This window comes from Eschrichtius robustus, chromosome 14, assembly GCF_028021215.1.
Source record: "Eschrichtius robustus isolate mEscRob2 chromosome 14, mEscRob2.pri, whole genome shotgun sequence".
NCBI classification, from domain to species: domain Eukaryota; kingdom Metazoa; phylum Chordata; class Mammalia; order Artiodactyla; family Eschrichtiidae; genus Eschrichtius; species Eschrichtius robustus.
The window spans coordinates 11,340,241-11,357,682 of NC_090837.1; positions in this window are offsets into that span (position 1 = coordinate 11,340,241).

A 17,442-nucleotide genomic window follows, 5' to 3' on the forward strand; every position below is an offset into this window, starting at 1 on the left:
TTTGGTTTCAGGTGCAAATGACAAAAACCTCGGGTTTTTTGTTTTGTTTTTTAAAAAGAAGGGAATATCCAGCTCACATAATTGAAAAATCCAGGGACAGACTTTGGATACACATGGATATTGGTGGTCAAATGCCATCACCAAAACTTGGCAATGCTTTCTCCAGCTCTTAGTTCTGCTTTCTTCTGTATTGGCTTCATTCTCAGGCTGCCTCTCCCCTGCTGGTGAGAGCAGGACCAAAACAAATCCCCAGAACTGAGTTTGCATACGCTGTGACTGGTCAGGCTTGGACCACATGTTGATCGTTGAACAAATCACTGTGGCTAGGGAAACGGAATGCTCGGATTGGCCATACTTGGATCATATGGCTCCCCGCAGTGTTGGGGAGGGATGTACCATAAGCAGGAAGGGTAATGAATGCTGGGTTTGCAAAATCAATACACACGCATTCCACCGATATATAGGGAGGAAACGTATGTATTTTTTACCTCTAGGTAATCCAGATATTATAAAAATGCATCAGTTCATGCCACAAACATCTACTGAATACTGTCTACCAGACACAATGCAGTGGGGAGGTAAATAAGACAGAGTCTCTTCCACAGAGAATCTAACCCTCTGCCACTAACCCACTGTGTAACCCTGAATGAGCCCAAAACCTCTCCCATTCTCCTGCACATCATGTGTAACAAGAAATGGCTGGAGTGCTTGATTTCTGAGTTGATTTCCAATTCTGTGTTCTATTAATTCCACCACTACCTCCCCGCAAACGCCTTTGAATATTTTTTTCTAGATGCTACCAATAAGGCCAATTTGATTTCACTTGCATGGTTTGTCGCCACCACAGAGGAACAAATGAAAGAGGAGTGAAATCAACTCAGAGCCCCTCTGTGACTGAAAGGTTGACCTTAGGCATCCAGAGTTCACTGACTCTTGCAGCCAGACACCTTGGGGGTGACTGAGGTGAGGAAGCCCAGTAGAGAAAGAGGGGTCTGGGAAAGAGGGAGTGAGGAAGCCTAGCCCTGGAGAGGAAGCTCTGAGCCACAGGAGTTGCTCTTTCCCAGCTTCCAGCCCCAGCCTGGGTGAGCCACTTCCAAGCCATGTCTGTTAAGGGTGCCTGGCAAAAAGACTCATTGGTACCCTCTGCAGACGGCAAGCTAAAATTCCCAGTGGGGTTAAAGTTGACTCCTTCAGAGCAATTACAGGGCCCTGGAGGTGCTGGCTTCTGTTGATTACTCATGATGCTGGCTTGCAAGGAAATGGTGTCAGGTGCTTGAAATGTTTAGTGACCCTTAAAAGAATACTGTAGCTGAGCCCAAGTGAACAGTGTCTGCTCTAACAATCCTTTATTCTTTCTCCAAAGTGATGAGCATGGTAATAAGAGGTAAGAGGCTGACAGCCCTCGCATGAGGAGTTGTGCAGGTTGGGCACTGCACAACTTCAGGGGCACCAGGTACACTGCAGTCCAAGGAAGCCTAGGTGAGTGTTGCCCCCAAGAGTGATGCAGTGCTCAACCTGTGTAACCACACAACACAGTCCTTAACGCTGACACCCAAACTAAGGAGAAAAGGCTGCCATGGCAGGAATCCAGAGATTTTCAATCAACCAACACATAATTTTTATATTGACTATATACGGAAGATACATTGGGTTTGGGAATTCCCTGGCTGTCCAGTGGTTAGGACATGGCATTTCCACTGCAGGGGGCAAGGGTTTGATCCCTCGTCGGGGAACTAAGATCCTGCATGCCCTGGGGCATGGCCGAAAAAAAAAAAAAAAGATACATTGGGTTAAATGAAATATGTTACTAATGTTAATTTCATCTGTTTCTCTTTATGTGGCTACTAGAAAACTTTAAATCAAACATGTGGCTTGTATTTGTGGCTTGCATTATATATATTTCTATTGGACCAACCTATCTTAGAAGGTCCCCAGTTGCCCACAGTGGTGAACCAATCCCTATCACACCCTTCTCTTTTCTTCCTTTGCTTATCTCACTTTCCTACTCCCTCATTGAGTTACACTGGATCACCTCCCAAATAAACTAACTAGACCTGAATCTTGTCTCAAGGCATGCTTCTGGGGTAGACTAATAAAAAACTTACTATGCACAGGGAATCATGCTAATATCTACCTTTCCTTACATGCAGTTTGCATATAACCAGGCAGAGAGATAAAGAAAGCAACACAGGAAAGGTTAAATACCAGATTTAAATAACAGAACAAGAGATGTGCGTGATTACCTGACGAGTGAGGAGTACAGAGAGTAAGTGCTAAGAGCCTGAAGGAGAAATGACATTAATATGTAGTGTGGTGGGGAAGGAGAGTTCTTCTTGGCCGCACAAGATCTAAGTGCTGTCAACTTTGCTGCCAAGAATGGGTCGTGAAATATGAAGTACGAGCAAGGGCGTAGACTCAAGGAATGACTCTGGTGTTGAGGGCAATGTGCTGTGTATTTTGTGGGGAGTTCACTGTGAAATGCATTGTGTATGCGTGAGTGTGTGTGCGTGTGCATGTGTACAGCGGGAGTCAGGGAGGATGCTAGATCTGATTCTCTTATTTCACTCATTCCGCTTGTGAACAAAGTTGGCAAGGGGAGGTAATGCAGCCTATTTCAGAAAGCCCAAACAAAACACACTTTCCACAAACGGATCAAATGCTCCACCCCTTTCCCATTAGCACCTTGCTTTTTTGTGACTGAGATGAGCAACTGTAAATGTCACCATAGGAGGGGCAAGCTTTCATTACTGACCATTAACTATGTGCCAGACACTGTTGAAAGAACAGTGCAGAAAGCAAAGAGCAAATGCTTTGTAGCTTTCAGGAAGAAGAAATAACCCCCTGTCACCATTCATTCAGGCCTTTAACATAAGCAGTAAATAAACCTTTAAAAGGTACATAAAGGAAATAATTAAAATGTCCTGAAGACTCTAGTTTTGATAGTTACCCATTCTTTTAGTTGCTGTTCCCCTTTATAGGAGTTACAAGTATTTAAAAAATAAGAGTCCAGAGTTAGCTGGAATTTTAAGAGTGGGTGCTAGATACAGTATTTCCCCTGCAGAACAAACTCACACCAAAGACTTGGGATGGTGCTGTCCAAGGTACCAGCTGACCTCTCAGTGAGCCTAGCTAGGCTTTGAACATATAACGAGTTCTGCCATAACTTTACAGAGGTAACATTTTGCCCTCGATAAGTGGGCATCACAGTGCACAATTATATATGTATGTGTACTAAAAACAGCTTTTCTTTCACATATTCTTATTTTAAATGTCCTGATTTAAAGATAAGTTCCTTTAAAATGCATAGAATTAGGGAGTTAAGGTTTTCTATCAATTCAGTTCATATGGTTATAAAGCGTGCTTCATCTCGTAGATGATGTTCTTCCTTATACCCAGCTGAAGATCTCTCCTGCTTAGATGTGGAAATTACAAGTTCAACTGTCTACAAGGATCAGAGGGCAGAGTAAGTGACTGAAATGGGACGTTTTAAACAGTAACTGACACAGCTTCAGAGGTGGGGAGATAAAAGGCATGGTGGGTTACCATGAGAGTGTGGGGCTGTCTAAAGGGAGAAGCTTCTACTCAACTCCAGCCACTGTGTCCACGTAGGGCAACAAACTCAGTCACAAAGCTAGCTAACTACTCACGAGGCGCTCAAAAATCTCCCAATTGAAAAAAAGAATGTTTAGTTAATTCAGTTGCTTACAATTCACTGTGTAAGCCAGAGAGAACACCTGTGGGTTGGAGCTTACCCACAGGCTTCTGCTTTGCAACCTCCATTCAAGGCAAGTTCTCTTGCTTGAAACCTCATATACTCAGAAAATTGGAAGATGTAAAAACAGGTATTTTTCTTCCCCATTTCAAAGATGGAGACTGAGGTAAGAAACATCTTAGAGTAATCGACAGGAGCCAGCACCTCCACGGCCCACCAATTACCCTGAGGGAGTCAGCTCCATGCCCGCTGCTAATTTTAGTTTGCAACCACAGAGGGTACCAATGAGTTTTGTTTTTTTTTTTAATATTCTTCTCCACTTAAGCACTTTATTATTTGTTTAAATTTATTTATTTTTGGCTGCGTTGGGTCTTCGTTGCTGTGCGTGGGCTTTTCTCTAGTTGCGGCGAGCGGGGGCTACTCTTCGTTGCGGTACGCGGGCTTCTCATTGCGGTGGCTTCTCTTGTTGCGGAACACAGGTTCTAGGCGCACGGGCTTCAGTAGTTGTGGCTCGCGGGCTCTAGAGCGCAGGCTCAGTAGTTGTGGCGCACGGGCTTAGTTGCTCCATGGCATGTGGGATCTTCCCGGACCAGGGCTCGAACCTGTGTCCCCTGCATTGGCAGGTGGATTCCCCTGCATTGGCAGGTGGATTCTCATCCACTGCGCCACCAGGGAAGCCCACCAAGTCTTTTTGCCAAATATTTTTGGCTCTGTGGGCCACATATTCTCTGTCACAACTACTCAGCTCTGCCTCAATGCGAAAGCAGTCTTGGAGAATGTGTAAATTTATGGGTGTGGCTATGTTCCAGTAAAACTTTATTCACAAAAAAGGTGGTGGGCTGGATTTGGTCCGTGGGTCATGGTTTGCTGACCCGTCGTTTAGAATAAAAAGATGATGATGTGTAACAGGATAAAGCAAGCTATTCAGTTCAAGAAACTGACTGCATAAACACAAACTCCTGGAATTTAAATCAAAACCCAGGACAAACATGGGAGGTGAGATACCAAAAGGAAAAATAAAATTGCTGAAGTGATTTTAGGCCACAAAGCCAAAATCCTACCCTAGTGTGTTCTTTATGGATCACGCCTAGATCAGTTCTGGATAAAGTAATGTGAACAGGAGCATGTTCAACTGAGACTGGTGATAAAAGACCCAACCAGAAATGGCCTTTGTGTTTCATCTGGTGTGTGTGCCTGCCACCCCGCCTCACCCCACCCCCAATCAATTGCTGGTGGCCACTGCATGAAAAAGGATCATGAGACTTCACATGTGGACCTAGAGAGAATGAGGGCCATACTGATTAGTAATGTCTGTCATGGGTACAAAAGGGGAGAACAATGATGCGTGTGCCACATAACTGCCGTCTCTAAAACCGTATCTCATGAGGAAGGATAGGGAGTCGATAAATGGAATTTGTTACCCCAAGTAAGTTGTATAACCCAAAATATAATTATCTTCAAACTGACAAAACAGTACTACACTTTCTAAACATTAATCTGATCTTGCTAATGATGAGCATGACTTACCCAAAACAGTTTATTACAGCAGGCAGTAGGAGGCCAGGCTAGATCACCTCTGAATATTCTTCTCAGCCCTGCATAGGACTCTATGATTTTTTTCAAGATGTCTCATTGTACTATCCCAGCTGTGTTCCAGGTGGCTTAGTCTTCCCAACAGCTTTGCTTTGAAGACGTCATGAATATTTAAACAAACTTCAGGCTAAACATTTTTCACGCTTCTCATTTCACCCACAGTCCAAAGCTGGGTTTTGTTTGGCAAGAAGGCTCATTTTTGAGATGTGTGTATGTGCACATATATGCATAGAAACCCACTGGCATTGTGTTATATACACATACTAGGACCTCCAAGGTATGTGTATGTAAATTCCTCCTCTTAAACCTTTTTTTTTAAAATAATTTATTTATTTTTGGCTGTGTTGGGTCTTCGTTGCTGCACGCGGGCTTTCTCTAGTTGTGGTGAGCGGGGACTACTCTTCATTGCAGTGCATGGGCTCTAGGCACGTAGGTTTCAGTAGTTGCGGCTCGTGGGCTCTAGAGCGCAGGCTCAGTAGTTGTGGCACACGGGCTTAGTTGCTCCACGGCATGTGGGCTCTTCCCAGACCAGGGATTGAACCCATGTCCTCTGCATTGGCAGACAGATTCTTAACCACTGCGCCACCAGGGAAGTCCCCCTCCTCTTAAATCTTGACATTCAGCTCTGAAGTTGAAGTCTGCAGTTAAAGGCCACTGACGTGTCTTCAGGCACAAACCAGCAGGTATGCAGTTAAGTATGGACAGACTGATTATTTGGAAATGACCTGTTAATGTTCCCACTGCAGTTATTCATTGACTGTGACTTCAGAACCACAGTGACAGGGAGAAAGCCAATGTCCCTTTCATTGTCTTGATGAGTAAGAGGCTCAATGAGTCACAGAAGGTCCCAGACAGAGGTGGGGGCAGGTAAGGCATGAAGGGTTGAGGTAAAGAGGGTTGGTTAAATACACATATCTTTTTTTCTCTTTTCCATGAAATCCCATGAAGACAACTACAGAGGTGTTTTTTTGTTGTTGTTTTAGGGCTTACACCCACCAGAATTGAGAGAATAGGCAAGGAAAAAAACAAATTGCAGAAGCTGAATGTAGATTAAAAAAACACAACAAAATCTTAAGCCAGCAGTGGATAAAGCAGAGGAACATGGATTAGCAGCACCTAATCAGAAAGGAAGATACCCCTAGAAATGAAGGTGAAGGCTGTGGGAATGGTTGAAATTCAGTTTAAGAAGCTCTGAGTTCCCCAGATCTGTCTCCCTACTTCATGCAGCAAGATTGCCAAGATCCCAGCCTGGCAAGAGACCAGAGATTTCTCCTCTAGAGAAGATAAAACTAAAGGTCTCTGGACTAAAGGACTCCAGAACCAGGTCCTACATTTAAAAAAAAAAAAAAAAAGAGGGAATGAAAAATTAGAAAACAAAAATAGCTCTTAGTAAAAATATTTTTTGTTTTAATGAAAAGAGCAAAAGTTAAACTCAATAGAAAGGTTAGAAAATAAAGTTAAGGAAATCACCCAGAATAGAAAGTAAAAAGATAAATAAAAATAGGAAAGAAATGAAAATTTAAAGACTCTTATAGGAAGTCTACTACCCAAGTAACAGGAATCACTGAATGCAAGAACAGAAAAAATGGAGGGGAGGAAATCATGCATTATATTATTTACCTACTGCTGCATAAAAAAAATTACCCCAACCACACAGAAACTTATAACAAACATTTATTCTCTTACCTAGTTTCTGAAGGTCAGGAATCTAGGAGCAGCTTAGTGGGGTAGTTCTGGCTCAGGGTCTCCTCAGAGGTTGCAGTCAAGCTGTCAGCAAGGGCTGCTGTCTCATCTGATGGCTGGACTGGGGCTAGAGGATTCTTTCCAAAGTGACTCACTCACATGGCTGTTGGCAGAAGCCTCAGTTGCTAGCTGGCTATTGGCAGGCGGCCTCAGTTCTTTGCCACATGGAACTCCCCATAAGGCTTCTTCACATGGTAGCTGGCTTCCCCCAAAGCAAGTGATCCAAGAGAAAGAGAGAGCATGGCCAAATGGAAGTCACGGTGCCTTTTACAGCCCAATCTCAGAAGTGAATTATTATCATTTCCACTGTGTGCTATTGGTCACAGAGACCAATCCTGGTCCAATAATGAGAGTGAACTGTACAAGGTATGACTATCAGGAGGTGAGGATCATTGGGGCCATCTTGGAGGCTGCCTATCACATCCATGAAATAGGTATGTGTGTATGTGTATATTTATGTATATGTGTATTTCAATTCTCAGAATTTGAGGACCTAAGTTTCCAGAATTGAAAAAGCCAACTAACCACTTAGCACAATGGGCCCACGCCAGAGCCTACTGTCATGAACTTTCAAAACACCAAGGAGGGACTTCCCTGGTGGTGCAGTTGTTAAGAATCCGCCTGCCAATGCAGGGGACACAAGCTCAAGCCCTGGTCCAGGAAGATCCCACACATCGCGGAGCAACTAAGCCCATGTGCCACAACTACTGAGCCTGCGCTCTAGAGCTGGTGAGCCACAACTACTGAGCCCATGCGCCACAACTACTGAAGCCCATGTGCCCTAGAGCCTGTGCTCCGCAACGAAAAGAAGCCAGCGCAATGAGAAGCCAGTGCACCACAACAAAGAGTACCCCCGCTCACTGCGACTAGAGAAAGCCCGCACACAGCAACAAAGACCCAACACAGCCAAAAATAAATAAATAAATAAATGAAGAAGATACACAAATGGCCAACAGGCACATGAAAAGGTGCTCAACAACACTTATCATCAGGAAATGAAAATCAAAACCACGAGATACTACCTCACACTTATAAAATGGTTATTAGCACAAAGACAAGAGTTAACAAGTGTTGGCCAGGATATGGAGAAAAGGGAACCCTTGTGCAGTGTTGGTGGGAATGTAAATTTGTGCAGCCACTATGGAAAACAGTATGGAGGTTCCTCAAAAAATTAAAAATAGAACTACCATATGATCCAGCAATGTCACTCCTGGGTATATATCCAAAGAAGATGAAATCATTATCTCATATCTGCACCCCACTGTGTTCACTGAAGAATTACTCACAAGAGCCAAGACATGAGAAAAACCTGTGTTCATTGACAGATGAATGGATAAAGAAAATGTGGTACAGGGAAGTCCCTGGCAGTCTGGTGGTTAGGACTCCATGCTTTCACTGCTGTGGGCCTGGGCTTGATCCCTAGTCGGGGAACCAAGATCTCGCAAGCCACATAGCACAGCCACAAAAAAAAAAAAAAAAAAAGAGAAGTAAAACAAGAAAGAAAATGTGGTGTATACGCAAAGTGGAATATTATTCAGGCATAAAAAAAAGGAAATCCTACCATTTGCAACAATATGAATGAACCTTGAGGGCACTATGTAAGTGAAATAAGTCAGACAAAGAAAAATGCTGTATGATATCACTTACATGTGGAATCTAAAAAAGATGAACTCATAGAAACAGAGTAGACGGGTGGTTGCCAGAGGCAGGGCCTAGGAGGTGGGGGAGATGGGCGAAGGTGGTCAGAGGTACAAACCTCCAGTTTATTTTGTAAAGCCTGGGGATGTAATGGACAGCATGGTAACTATAGTTAACAATACTGTACTGCACGCTTAGAAGGTGTTAAGATCGTAGATCTTAAAAGTTCTCACCACACACACACAAAATGGTAACTAATAAGATGATGGATATGTTAACTAGCCTTATTGGTAATCACATCACAATACACACATATATCAAATCATGTTGGACACCTTAAACTTGTACACAATGTCATATATCAATTATATCACGATAAAGCTGGGGAAAAAAGTCAAATACTCAGTAATCAGAATGGCTTCAGACTTCTCATGGGCAACATTGGAAGCTAGAAAGCAATAAACAGTGCCTTCAAATTCTTGAAGGAAAATGATTTCCAAGCCAGAATTAAACCCTCCGGAATGGAAAACATTGGAGAAGAAACAACTAAATTTTAGAAGCTGAAAAGTAAATTAAAAAAAAAAAAATCCTGAATTTTAAAACTTGACAGTGAAGAACTTGAAAATAATGAATTAGCAGCACAGGGAACCTCTAGAAATGGAGGTTAAGGGAGGGAGGGGCTGTTTCAAATACGGTTAAGTGCTAAGTACTTAGCAGGCCTTTTCAGTTCTGGAAATATATAGGCCTAAATTCTGGGCATGAAAAACGTAGTTATACCAGCCAAAGCATCAATGAAGAGAACAGAATAAAAGTGTTCTGAATCACGCTTGGTAAGTTACTGCAAGATGCGTTTTACCCAAATGGGGGAGGAAGCAGAGAAATAGGAAGACAAGAGAAACAAGAAATGGGAGATCCAAACCCAAAGAGAGGTAATGGGGAGCTCCAGGATGGTGGTGAAGCGGGACCCCAGAGGGACCACTGTGTGCCAGGCTGTGGGGCAACCAGTCCAGAGTGGAGGTCAGAGGTCCCCAGGGAGGATGCTTTTTCAGAGTGATGAAATGGACGGAATACCAGGCGCATCTCAATGTATTGGGAGGAACTGAGACACTTGTCAAGGCTTTGAGGTCGAATTTACAATAGTGCACAGAAAAGCAAGCAAACAACAAAACTGTTTTAAAGAGCAAGATAATTATTGACTCCTGGGGAGAACACTGTCCAGGAAAGAAAAAGCAGTCATCGTTTACAACATGACTCAGCTCTGACTAGCATTTGTATAGTCATATTAATGTAAACACTGAATACTGACCTAATCAAAATTATGAAAGAACTATATTCTGGGGGAGTAGGGGATGGCTTCCACAGTGGGAATTTAATAGAGAATGCCTAGAACAGAAATATCTAGCATTGGTAACAAGGACACAGAGATAGAAGTTAAATACGAAAATAATCAGCTGGTTGATTCTGAGAGGGGAAATGAAGGAGAAAACAGCGGACTACTGTGTTTTGTGGCCAACTTTGTAGAATCCTTTGACTTTCTAAACTGCATGTGCACTACTTTGATCTTAGAAAGAGATTAATATGCTGCAATGAGAAATCAGGCAATAGCCAACCACTCATTCATTCAATAAGCATTTAATGTGTGCCTACAGTATACTAGTCCCTGGGAATTTGGAGGAAAAACAAAAAATGATCCAGGACCTTTCCTCCCTGGCTCACAGTCCGTTGGGTTTCTCAGCACAGCCAGAGGGGCAACAATTCAAACTCTTCTGTAGTGAGGCGTTAATATGGTGAAGGAAAGAGGCCTGGACACCTGCTTGTTTTGAATTTCAAGGTCTGTGGCTAGCGGTTTCTGTTGGCTTGCCTTGGGCAAGGTTGCTGTGGGCTTAGCCTCATGTCATGATGGGACCCAAGCAGGTGGGGCAGATGACAACTGAAGTAACAATGATCCCTAACATGGGCAGTTGGCAACGTGGGGTACATTTTCTAAAGCATTAGGGCAACCGAAGTCTTGTTTCAAGCATGAGGGTCACTGGCTGGCTGCTTTGTTTGCATGACCTCATTTAATCCTCACAATAAACTTCTGAGGTGGCTACTATTATTATTTCCACCTTCTAGATAAGGAAACTGGAGCCCAGAGAGGTTATGTGACCTGCCTAAGGTCACACAGCTCATAAGCAGCAGAGCTAAACCTCAAACCCAAGTCTTGAGTCTATGCCCTTCAGCCTTAAGACTGGGATTTTTCTCAGTCATTGGATTAAGAGGTGCAAGACCTGAATTCTAGCTCCTGCTCTACCAATAATCGGCTGTGTGACCTTAGGCAAGTCCCTTCCCTCGTCAATGTCTGTTTCCAGGTGTGAAAAATGGAGGGGGTTGACTCAGATGACATCTAAGCATCCTGTATACTTCGGCAGTCTGTGTTAGCAATAGGGAAAGCCAATGGGAAAAGGAAACGTATGAATGGGGTGCAGAGGTGAACACACTTTTCTCCTCTGAGCCTCAACTGCCTCATCTGTAAAATTAGAGAATCATTAAGACACACCTCTCACGTCTGTTGAGTGTATTAAATAAGACAGCGTATGGAAAGTACTTAGCACTTGCCTGGGCACAGAGTAAGTGCTCGATCAACACGAGCCCTTATTCATTCCTACTACTCATATGCTTACAGGGCTCCACCACACTTGGATTCCTGAAAGTTTCCACTTCTGGTTAAGGTCAAAGCACCATGTTTGTGGGAAGAAGGGGGGATCAAAGCACAAGAAAAGGGAGTCAAACAAAATTACTGTCTCACAGGAACGTGTGCTGTTGCCCTTTACTGGTTTTACATACGAGTTAGTTTACCAATACTTTCAGGAGCATGTAAGTGTGAAATTGGAAAGTGTCACCGCAGGACTGCCACAAGCCACTGCACTGGCGATATAAAAGGGGAGGCGGGGGGAATATGCTGGGCCAGGGAGAGGGAGAAAATTAGAGAGGCGGAAAGGATAGGAAGGTGAGCCCCAGGTGTGGAAGGACAAAAAGATACGGGGCTGGGGAGCGAACTGGCTTTAAAGTTCAAAGCACATTCATCCAGATTGACTGCTGAACACACACTTCTTTGAGTTTTTAAACATGCCCCCGCCGTCCCACCTCTGTGCTTTCCCTCAAACCATTTCCTCTATGTGATTTCCTATTCCTGGCCACGGACACTGCTCAAGGCCAACCTAGCTTTCAGGCCAAGCTCAAATTTTATTTTCTTTCAGAAGAAATTACAAAGCATTCATGGTTAATAAGAATATAGACTCTGGGTCAGCGAGACCTGCTTTGGAATTGAGTTGGTTGAACTTGAGGCGAGTTTCTTCACCTCTCAAAACCTCAGCTTCCCAATCTGTAAAATGTAGACACGTAACAACCTCACAGGATTACAATGAATAATAAATGATGGTGCACATGAAGCCTTAACCGTATGCTCAATAAATGTCAGCTGCTGCTATTTTCTCCATCACCCCCATTCCAGTCCATTCTCCACACCTATTACACTGAACTAGAATTACTGACAACCATGGAACCGTGCTTCTGTCTCTGAATCCCCAAAAACAGCCTAGTACAGTAGGTAACATGCAATAGATGCTGCATAATGAATCATCTGAATTGAATGCAATGACTGTCACATTCTCAAGCTCATGGTTATTGACTGTTTCGAGTAGAAGAAAAAACATCCCAAGCAATTGGCTACAGGTGACCAGATTATCATGACAGGGTTCCCAATCTTGTCTGGCCTGAGAATGAACCTCTCCAGGAAACCATTCTGTGGCAGGGACCCTTGGGCTCCCATAATAATGAAAACAAGAACAATTAACAACTAACATGTATTGAGGACTTACTATGTCCCAAACACTACCTCTAAGCGCTTTACCCAAAATAAATCAGTTAATCCTCAAAGGAACTCCAGGGGCAATTCTCACCCCCACTTTACAGAGGAAACTGAGTGACCAGCTGCCCCAGTTTGCCAATATCTGAGGGGGCTCCTCAGACTTTCAGTGCTAAACCCAGAAAAGTCCCAAGCACGCTGGGACGAGTATGCCCGAACACTGAAGCACACAGATATTAAGTAAATGTCCCAAGGTCAATGAGTGGCCAAACCAGGATGACAAACCCAAGAGCCCCATCGCCTCTACTGTAGGCACAAAGGCAAAAATGAACCCACTGAGACGACAAATTAGCCAGGTCATCAAGTGGGCTGTCCACCAGGCTTCCGAGCACAGAGTGTGATGCAAGTAGGTACTCAAATAATTGTCCCAACTGTGTTCTAACCGTGCACTGCCCAGAGCTACCCATATGACCTTAGGCAAATCATTATCATCTCTGGGCCTCAGATGTTTTCATCTTCAAAATGAAGGGGTCACACTAAATCAGGGATGGCAAATAAATCGGCTCCCTTGCCCATGGCAGGCAAAAGTAAATGATTAGGCTACTACTTCCCACTCCACCCAGACTTGGGCCTCAGAATCCTTCTCAACCCCACACAATGGGTATTCACAACCCATTTGTAGCTGATGCTTAGCATGATCTCTAAAGCCACCAGCTTTATCTTCACAGTCTGTTGGCACTCAACTAGCTTCCCAGGAATTGCTCTGGTCTCTTAGGATTTGGCACTCAGACTAACACCCAAGGATAGGGAGCAGTTGGATGGCAGCAGGATGACAATGGAAGGGACAGTCTCCATAGACTGGGCACTCCCTGTGTCCAGTCCTATGCCATGTATACCTCACAGTACAGCACAGTGAACGAGGGCAGGGACTCAAGAGAGACCACCTGGGCTCAGCATCCTGGTTCACCATTTACTAGCTGTGTGACCTCGGGCAAATTACCTAATGTTTCTCGATTTCCTCAACTACACAAGGAGGATTATAATACTACCTACCTCACAGGATTATAAGGATTCAATTAGTTGATATGTGTAAAATGCCTGGCACGTAGTAAGTAGTAGATGTGTTAATACCAGAATCCTCAAAATCACCCTCTGAGGTGGATATTATTTAACAGATGAGAGAACTGAGATTCAGAGAGATTAAGCTGCCCAAGATCACACAACTAGTTAAACAGCAAAGCCGGATTCAAACACTAATTTCTAAGCCTTTGCTCCGCCACACTGCATTTCCGTTAACACTCAACGGTGAAATAAGGGATTCTTGATTATCTGCAGGGCCTTGCCTGTATTCCTGGGGCTGCTGTACTTCCACCCTCAGCACCTGCTTCATCCCTCCTGATACTGCTCTCCTAGCTGGCTCTTGAACACTGCCTGCTTCAACTCCTGGACCATCCACACCCTCGGCACAGAGAGAGCAGATACCTACAGAAAACCAGAACACAGACTGCTGAGTCTCCAGCTCCTGGGAAACAGGGGAGAGAATCTTTACAATTCTGATTATTGGTCTTCCCCTATCTGTAAAGCGAATTCTGCTATTTTATAGATTTCCATCTTTCAGGGAATTGAGCAAACGCAGATTAGAGAAAATGGGTAAAGGGATTAAGCACCTTAGGTACCTATGCTGTATCTTATCTACCTCACTCCCCTAGGAGTCCTCCTAAACATATGTATCTCTTTGTCTTAAAAATCATAGCTATTCACAAAAATATTCTGGTTAACACTAAAGTTGCTACAGCTAATATATTTCTTGCCATGCTATTATGTCCAGAAAGAGTGAGCTGGTGCCCACGTTTCTAGTTCATTCCATCTAGTGCCTTTTTTTTTTTTTTGGCAGCGCCATGCGGCATGCACAATCTTAGTTCCCAGACCAGGGATCGAACCTGTGTCCCCTGCAATGGAAGTGCGGTGTCTAAACCACTGGACCGCCAAGGAAGTCCCGATATGCCTTCTTTTTAAAAGCTGGGAAAGTGCTTACCCAAAGATGGGGCTTGGAGAGTCTCTAACACTAGTGAGAGATCAGAAATTGGTTCCATTCCTGCTTCTGCCCAGGTTGCTGGTGGGAGCTGAGAAGGCAGCTTGCAGCAGGTGACATAGAACTGTGTGCTCTTCCAGCTGGTGACTCCACAGGACGCGACATGGGAAGGTCCATTGGCCTCCAGAGCGCGGTATGATGTACGACGTCCAGCTCTCAATGGCTCCTATCTCTCCTCCTCACTTTACAGATGATAGGAAAGGCAGGAAGAAAGTGAGTTGGAAAAATACAGATACGTGTTTCCCTCCAAAGTCTCTCTCGTTGCTTATGAGATAAAGTCAGCTCCATCCAGACCCATTACTCTCCACGTTCTAAACGGTTCCTTCCTTTGTGAAACTGTCATACTCGTGCCTTTTCAAAGGAAACAATCTCTTGGCCGGGAACTTGACTCCTCAACTCTAATGCCAAGGGAGAACCCCAGAATTATCCGGCAAGGGGAAGGGTCCCACCAAATAAGAGTGTTTTTACCTCTAAAATTTGCTCTGGATGTGTGTCCAAGAGGTGAGAACAGATAAAAGCAAACTCCCAGGGAAGCACTGGAGGAGAAAGGTGAGAATGCTGAATGTGATTTTAACAGATGGGGTTGGGAAAGGACAGCAAAGGGTAGGAGGTAGGAAAGCTGGCTCAGATTCCGAAAGACGTGGACTCGGCCACTCAGTGTGTGACCTTGGAAAAGTTACTGAACCATCTTCTGTGACTAACAGAATCTCTTTCCTCCTCTGAAAACTGGTGATAACAACAGTGTATTCTCTCCAGGGTTGTCATGAGGCTTCAGCGAGATGACGCAGGTGAAGGGCAGAGTGCCAAGAACTGGAGCCATTCTTACTAACCAGTCTGCCTCTCTCGGCCCATCATTTGACACTAACACTGTCTGACAGCTAACATTCACGGAGCACTTACTATGACCAGGCACAGTGCTGACCTCTGGGTTTCAAAGGAGAATTAAGTCTTGGCTTGATTGTATTAAACCAGCCTGAAGTTTGTGAGTATTAGTACTCTTTCACAGATTACTGCCAGGATTAAGCGAGAAAACGCCTCCTACAAAGGGTTTAGTCCAGTGCCTGACGTATAAAGAGTACTCAGTTAAAGGCAGATACTAACATCGAGGGCAAGCCCCGTTTGCCTTGGTAACAAACAGGAAGGCGAGATGGTTGACCTGAGTCTGCTTTTGGGCCTCTCCCCCTTAGCCACACCCTTTGCTGCCAGCTCTTGCATCCCTGGTCAGCAGTCCCTAGCCTACACCAAGGACTTGGCTCTTCTAGAACAAATATGGAAGGACCCATAGACCTGAAGAGCCTGAAGGCTAAGGTGATTAAAACAGAGAAAACTTGTCGGGCTAGTAGTTACCCTAGCGAGGAGTGGTAACTGGAAGAAAGCCTACAGAACTCATGGACGCTGGTAACGTTGTCTCTCGGCCTAGATGCTGGTTACGTGGAGGCTAGTGACGCTGTCTCTTGGTTTAGATGCTGGTTACATGGACGCTGGTGACGCTGTCTCTTGGTCTAGATGCTGGTTACGTGCATGTGTTCACACTGAGAAAACAACTTCTACAATTAAGACTTGCGCACTTTTCTGTATGAATGTTATGTTGCAATAAAAAATTATTCAGATCGTGACTGCCCCTCTCCATTACCCAAAGCATGAAGCAGCCCTTCCCAATGGGTGTTACAAGTACAGCTGGGTTGCAAGCACAAGACGTCAGTCCCCAGTGGCAGCAAGCGGCCTTATCACTTTACCCGCTGGGAGCTGTGGAAATACCATGATGTTTGGTGAGATTGGCAAGTCCTGCTCTCGAGTACCCAATGAACAGCATCCTCCTCATCAGACCAGTTTACCTTAAGGTATTTCCTATCTAAGGTCAATTTTATTTACTTTTTTAATTTTTTTTTTTTTAATTTTTTGGTTGCGTTGGGTCTTCGTCGCTACGCGCGGGCTTTCTCTAGTTGCGGCGCGTGGGCTTTCCCTAGTTGCGGCGAGCAGGGGCTACTCTTCATTGCGGTACGCGGGCTTCTCACTGCAGTGGCTGCCCTTGTTGCGGAGCAGGGGCTCAAAGTGCACGGGCTTCAGCAGTTATGGCTGGCAGGCTTAGTTGCTCCGCGGCATGTGGGAGCTTCCCGGACCAGGGCTCCAACCCGTGTCCCCTGCATTGGCAGGTGGATTCTTAACCACTGTGCCACCAGGGAAGTCCCTATTTACTCCATTTTTAATCCGATTCTTTTATCCTCTCCAACCAGGAGACAGCTGGCTACATTTAAGGGTCGACACCCCTAGACTGATCTTTACAAACCTGAGAGTCAGTCTTGGACATCACTCCGTATCTCACCCTTCATAATGAGCAAATGTCTAGTAGGTCCCTCCCTCTTCCCCAACTTCCTTCCTTCCCAGTTGCTGGAGGGAAAACCTAAAATAAATTTCAATCATTTATCAAGTCAACGGATATACAAGTCAATGGATATAATTTCAGTAAAAATATACAGACTACGTGCTGGTTTTCTCTTTGAAAGTTTATTGTCAATAAAAAAAAAATAAAACCCTCTACTTGTTACATTCACCTCTCAGAACATTTAATGTACCAGTTAATGATGTTATTGTAAAAAAAGCCCACCAACTGCTTGAAATGGCTCTAAGTTATCATTATTATTTTTTGCCATGTTCTCGTATTATAGTGGTTTAAACTCTTTGGAAAAAAATGGTGCAACATTAAGTAGCAAGATTTCAAATTCCCAGATTAGAAACAATTTTTATATCAGGAGGAATTTTAGTAAAAAATCCAACGATAAAAGGAAATGTTAATAGAAAAACAAAAACAAAAATACT